This window comes from Furipterus horrens, unplaced genomic scaffold, assembly GCF_987537825.1.
Source record: "Furipterus horrens unplaced genomic scaffold, mFurHor1.1.pri manual_scaffold_4, whole genome shotgun sequence".
In the NCBI taxonomy this organism is placed as follows: Eukaryota; Metazoa; Chordata; class Mammalia; order Chiroptera; family Furipteridae; genus Furipterus; species Furipterus horrens.
In genome coordinates, this window is record NW_028327174.1 from 59,491,597 (window position 1) to 59,498,961 (window position 7,365).

Genomic DNA, 7,365 nt, shown 5'->3' on the forward strand with positions numbered 1-7,365 from the left:
ATTCTATTTTCTGTTTTAGAAATGCTGAGATTTTTTTCCCTTTTAAACAAGTATAGTGGCGATCCTATAATTAAACTCTAAATAGGACAAATTAAGTTACCTGCTTTGTGGTGCCTTAGAAGCTTGTAAGTTCTTGAACGTGTTTCTCTGCTCTAAGCTGCTTCAAAGAATAAGCTCCAGGTAGCACAGCTGAACTTCCTTGATCAAAATCCAATGCAACCTCTTCCAAAAAGAGTCAGTGGTATTTGCAAGAGTATTCATGGTTATTTTTACCCCCAAATGCAAGATATTTTAATTATACATGACCAGATTTCTCTTCAGTACAACTCTACCAATAGGTTTTGAAGGTTTCAAAGGACAGCTGAAAATGTACATATTTATAAAAATAAATACATATATACTAAAGTATAGTAAATATGTTAAATAAAATGACTAATTGGTCTTACTGGGTCAATTTCCATTTTATTCTAGCCTTTCAACAAGAACATATTTTGCCTGAAATATACTGACTCTACTCTTTGTGACATGAAAAATTCTTTGATTTTTTTTTTTCAGGGGAGAGTGCGAATGCAGCCCCCCACTACCACAAACTAAGCAGTTGGGTTTCCCTCATTTGGGCAAATCTTAGAGGTTTACACATCTGGAGAGCAATGGATAGGCCTCGCCCTGGGAAAACCACCTTTGTGATCATGGTATCTCCCCTGCCAGGCAAGTATAATATTTTTAAATTAAATAAATTTTAACTTCTATAAAAATTTCATTTACCTTATGTTTGAATGGAGAGCTTTGATTTGCTGCAATCTACCATGATAAATTTATTAATGGCAAAGATTTAATTCAGATTTTTTAAAATTTGACCTCTAATTAAATTAGTACTAATTAAAGCCACCCTCTACCTGTCAAATTAAGACAAGGTGCTATCATACAGTTCAGATTATACTATGGATAATGAGCATTTTACACATCAATAAGAAATAAAGATTTAAAATGGTGACCTTCTGTATTAAGTACCTTAATATTGCTGGGGGTTAGAAAGAGGCAATTACTGAACATTGCAATAAGATAAATTGAAAAGAAGCATTTCTTTATAATAGAACAATGCTGAACATGAAGTGGAGGATCCAAGGAGCATGGACATATTCTCTTAGCTACATAAGAGTTCTCTATGGTGAAACATTTATAGCAATAGATATAAATTTGCTTTTATATAAGTATGTATATAAATATTTACAGATTCATAGTTACCCTCTAGACATGCATAAAGATGTCTATAGAGTGACTTTCATGGTACACATAATATAGTACCTGAAATAACTAAATATCATTAAAGAATGAGAACTATGTTTTACTTAGCAAATGCTTTTCATCTTTATAAAATTTGTGGTTGAACAAAAACCACAGATATTGTTATATAGAGACATAAAAGCAAAATAGCAGTAACAATAAGATAGACTGAATCATATGTTACTAGTTGATAGGCATTATATTAAGTACAATATAGTTTATATATTTATACATATAATATTTAACATATTGCTATATTATATAGCCTACTTTGTTGGTATTTAAAAAGTCCTCAAAATTTTGACTTAAAACAATAATTATACATTAGCTCAGTTTTCTGTGGTTTAGCACCATGGACCAGGCTCAGGTGGGAAACTCCTCTGATGGTCTCAACTGGTCTCACCGATGCAGCCTGTGGGAGAGTTGGGGCTGATGGACTGAGTGTGGCTTCGCTAACATTTCTGTTGGTTAGCACTATTAGTTGCTACTGGCTGTCCTCTGAGTTGACAGGGGTGATTTGGGCTACATATCTGCAATAAGACTGGGCTTATTCATGCAAGGACAATTGCAGTGTTTCCAGGAGCAGGGAGAGGGCAAGCCCCAAAGCATATGCACTTTTTAAGTCTCTTCTTGCAACTTATTTGCTATTAGCCTATTGATCTAAGCAAGTCCTTGGAGAATTCAAGAGTCAGTGTAAACTTAGGATACATGTCTATTCAAATCTTTTACCATTAAAAAAATCAGATTATTTATTTGTTATTGAGGTGCAACATTTCTTTATATATTTTGGACAATAACCCCTATCAGATATATAGTTTGCAAATATTTTCTTCTATTCAGTAGGTTACCTTTTCATTCTGTTCATTGTTACCTTTCCTATGTATGCAGTAGCTTTTAAGTTTTTGATCATTTAGTCTGCTGTTGTGGGCTTGCCGTATATGGTCTTCATTATCTTGAGATACATTCCTTCTATACTCAATTTGTTCAGAGTTTTTTTTTTATTATGAAATTGTGTTGAATTTTGTCAATTTTTTTGCATCTATTGAGATGATTGCATAAGTGTTATATTTTATTCTGCTAACACGGTGCATCACTGTAATGAACTTGCACATGTTGAACCATCCTTGCATCCCAGGGATAAATCCCACTTATTCATAGCATAGAATCTTTAAGTGTGCTGCTTAATCTGTTTGCTAATATTTTATTGAGTATTTTTGGAATTTATGTTTTTCAGAAATATTAGCCTGTAGTTTTTCTTTCTTGTCATTTCTTTTTTTAAAATATATTTTATACTGTATTTTTTCCACTACCATTTATCTCCCTTATCCCTCAACCCCTGCCATCACCACACTGTTGTCCGTGCATCCTTTTTCCTTTTTGCTGAATCCCTCCACCCTCCTAACCCACCTTCCTGCAGAGCTGTCAGCCTGCTTCTACCTGTGAGTCTGTCTTTATTTTGCTTGTTAGTTCAGCTTGTTCATTAGGTTCCACATATGAGTGAAATCATATGGTACAGTATTTGTCTTTCTCTGACTGGCTTATTAAATTTAGTATAATACTCTCCAGGTCCTTTCATGCTGTTGCAGAGGGTAAATTTTTCTTCTTTTTTATGGTCAAGTAGTATTCCATTGTGTAAATGCCCCATAGTTGTTTTATCTACTCATCTGTTGGACTCTTGAGCCACTTCCACATCTTGGCAATTTTAAACAATGCTGCAATGAACATAGGGGTGCTTATGCTCTTTCAAATTAGTGTCTCGGGTTTCTTCTGATAAAGTCCCAGAAGTGGAATTGCTGAGTCATAAGGCAGCTGCATTTTTAATTTTTTGAGACACCGCCATACTGCTTTCCACAGCGGCTGCATCAGTCCGCATTCCCATCACCAGTGCACTGGGGTTCCCCTTTCTCCACATCTTGGCCAGTACGTGTTGTTTGTTGATTTATTGATGATGGCCATTCTGACAGGTATGAGGTGATATATATCTAGTAGCCATCGTATGTCCTCTTTGGAGAAGTGTCTATTCAGGTCCTTCACCAATTTTTTAATTAGATTGTTTGTTTTTTGGAGTGAGTTTTGTAAGTTTTTAATAAATTTTAGATATTAACCCTTGATCAGATGTATCAGCGAATATGTTCTCTCATTCTCTGGGTTGTCTTTTTATTTTGTTGATGGTTTCCTTTGCTGTACAAAAACTTTTTAGTTTGATGTAGTCCCATTTGTTTATTTTTTTTTTGTTTCTCTTGCGTGAGGAGATATGTCAGAAAAAAAATATTACTACGAGCAATGTCTGAGATTTTACTGCCTATGTTTTCTTTTATGAATTGTAATGGTTTGGGTCTAACGTTTAAGTCTTTAATCCATTTTGAATTTATTCTCGTGTGTGGTGTAAGAAAGTGATCTACTTTCATTTTTCTGCATGAATCTGTCTTACTTTTCCAACACCACTTATTGAAAAACTATCTTTAGCCCATTGTATGTGCATGTTTTCTTTATCAAATATTAATTGACTAGATATAAAGTTATGGGTTTATTTCTGATGCTCAATCATCTTATAGTTTCTTTCTCTGACTTTGATATCAGGTTAATGCTGACCTTGTGAAATTAGTTTGGAAATATTCTTTCATTTTACATTTTTCGGAATAGTTTGAGAATGTTGGTGTAATTTTTCTTTAAATATTTGGTAGAATTGACCAGTGAAGCTATCTTGTCCTGGTCATGTCTTCATTGGGTAGTTTTATGAAAATATGCTCCACATCATTAATCATCAGAGAAATACAAATCAAAACCACAATGAGTTATCATCTCACATCTGTTAGGATGACTATTACAAAAAACCAAAGATAACAAATGGTCTTGAGTATGTGGAGTAACTGGAGCCCTTGTACACTGTTGGTGTGATGCAAAATGGTGCTGCTGATATTGAAAACAGTACGGAATTTCCTCCAGTAAGGTAATAACCAAAATATCATATGACCCAGAAATCTTATTTCTCTGTATATTTCCAAAGAAATTGTTTTAAAAAATCTGGATCTCAAAGAGATATCTACATTCTCATTTTCATTACAGCAATAGTTACAGAAGACAATATATAAAAGCAACCGAAATATTCATTGACAGACCAAAAGGTAAAGAACATGTAATATATGCCTACAATCAAATGGATATTTAGCCTTAAAAAGAAGGTAATCCTGTCACTCATGACAACATGGATGAATTTATTTATGCATTTATTTATTCACCCAACAAAGTTATTTTGCAGATACTTTTCTATGTTCTAAAAATTTTAAGATGAGTAAGACAAGTTACATACATAACTCCCTTGAGGAGCTGATTCACTCCTGGGGAATCAGATGAGAAAACTAATATTTTATAAACTCATTATAGCAATCTATTACACAATGTTAATTTATATAATAGAGTCTCAAAAATCATTTATAATTGTCTAGATGTTTCTAAAGTATTAAAATTTGATACTTGTTTCTGGCCTTAAAATGGAGTTTACCAGAGAGAGATCAGTTTTCTAGATGGAACACACAGCTCTGAAGGCCAAGATTCTATGCTTCAAGGTCTATTACAATGTATCTTTCCTGTCACTATTTCATTGTGTACATAATTTGTTTTTAAATATCTCTGCTCTCAATTTGTTTATTTACTCAAATACTATTAGTAGGAACCAAAATTAGATCATAAACTTATGTCAAGAATATACTAAATTACTATAATTTTTATTGTAATAATTTATTTCAAAGTTTACTAAAGCTCTTTATTTAGAAGATTTTTAAACACTAACATGTGCAGATGTTCAAGTTTTTCTTAATATCTGTGTTTTGCCAATAAAATTGAAAATGGTAATTAAAATAAAACCATAAAAATATGACTTTAAATTGTCTTTATATAACAAAGCTATCTTTTCAAAAGTTGTTAGTAATAATTCTTTATTTGCCACTTATTTGCCTTTTCTATAAGAAATAATCGACTACTACCTTAGGATCAATATAGTTTTTAATACAGTTTCCATGAGATAATTAGTGAAACTCAATTTGGTGTAAAATTTTTAGTATTAATTTTGTATACTGTTACCAAATATTGAAAACATCCTCTTATATTTTAAAGATTACATTTCTTATTTTTCATAAATAAATACATCATGGAGCCTGGCCGTGGAGACTGTGGATTGAGACCTGAATTCTATTTCTACCCTTCAGTAAACAGGAATCAAGTCTTTCCCCCCATCTAGTGAGTGAGGCAAGATGACAGGAGGAGCAAGCTGGAGAAAAGGATTTATAAATTTGTACTCTAAGTCCTGGGCAGAACCATAACTGAACTATGCATGAATTAATCGTAATTAGCTGTGTGGAAGTTTGAAAAGTGAGCTGCAGTGTGGAATGCTGCCCACTAGTGAATAAACTCCTCAAGGAAGTTATGTGTATAACTTGTCTTATTCATCTTAAAATTTTCAGAACATAGAAAAGTATCTGTTTGTTGGATGAATGAATAAATGCATAAACAAACTTATTGACACCATCATGAATGGCAGGGTTACCTTCTTGATCCTTAGGTAATACACAATCAGAAAAGACCAGAAGAGCACAGTGAAGGCTTTGAAAATTAAATTGCAGTTTGACATATAGCACATAAAAGAGGAGCAGGACATGATTTCTGAAGCTAAACAGATTCACTGCCTGCTAAAATAGAAGATTTAAACAGAACAAGGGTGTTGTAACATAATACCTAACATTTCCAGCATAGAATTGAAAATTATGTATCATGCCAATAACCAGAAAATCACAGCTCAGATGAGAAATGACAGTTAACAGATGCCAGGACTGAGGTGGCACAGATGTTAGAATTTTTTAACATGAAATTTAAGGCAGCTATCATAACTATACTCCCAGGAACAAATTCAAAAACTCCTGAAAAAAAAAATCAAGCAAGAAAAAGGAAATATAAAGAAAAAAACAAATGAAAATTTCAGAACTGAAAAATACAATAGCTTAAATAAGGAAACACTGGGTAGGCTGAATCATAGAATGTAGATAACAGGAGAGAAGTTATCAAGAGTACTCCGTGATAAATCAATATAAATTATCCAATTTGAAAACAAAGAAAAAATACATTCAAAAAATGAACACAGTCCAAGAAATTCGTAGGACATTAATAAAGTATTTATCTTTTATTCCATTTGTGTCCTAGGGACAGAAAAAGATTGTGGTTCTAAAAAAGCATTCAAATAAATAATAGCTAAAATTTTCCCAAATTTGGCAGAAGACATGAGCTTACAGATTCAAGAAGGTGAGCACTCCTAACAGGATTGATCCAAGGTGCACACTAAGAAACATTATAATCAAACTTCTAAAGACTAAGTCAGAGGCAAAATTGTTTAAAGCATCCAGAGAAAAATTATTATTAACTATAGGGGGAAAAAGTCATTAGAATGACAGCACATTTCTACTCAGAAATCACGGAGTACAGAAAAAAGTGGCATAACATTTTTCAAGTGCAGGAAGAAATATAGGCTAAGATTCTATATCTAGTGAAAATACCTTTCAGGAATAAAGAAGATATAAAGACCTTCTCAGATCAAAGAAAACTGGAGGAGTTTGTCACTAGCATGCATGCCCTAATTTAATTGATAAAGGAAATTCTTCAAACAGAAAGGGAAAGATGAGAAGAGAAAGCTAAAATCAGAATGAAGAAATAGAAAAAAGGTAAATACATGGGTAATAGACTATTTTTTTGAGTTTTTAAAAATTTGTTTCACCACTGAAAGTAAAAATTATAACCTTGTTTAATATTGTTCTTAGTGTTTGTAAACAAGAAACAGTGACCCAATAATATGCTTATAAAATAAATAAATTAACTTTAAAAATCAATATATTGATGCTATGTTAAAGAAGAAAAAGCTGTACCATGGAGATACTAATTAAAAGAAAGCTGAAGTGACTATCGGTCGGCAGCCGTCCATCTCGAGAGACGATGGTGTAGCTTCTTAAGAGTCTATCTGCACCGCCGAGAATGGCTGTGCAGTCCGACTCGGGAGTGACACGGTATCTGTCTCCTCCCGTGTTGAATTGACATCTT

The 7,365-nt window shown here is 32.9% G+C and overlaps 1 non-coding gene across 1 annotated transcript; it reads right to left on the reverse strand.

Moving 5' to 3' along the window:
* Nucleotides 1-552: 552 nt before the first annotated feature.
* Nucleotides 553-716, reverse strand: LOC150012048 (U1 spliceosomal RNA). The gene has a single exon (XR_016511072.1). It is a non-coding gene; the product is annotated as a U1 spliceosomal RNA (small nuclear RNA).
* Nucleotides 717-7,365: the final 6,649 nt, after the last annotated feature.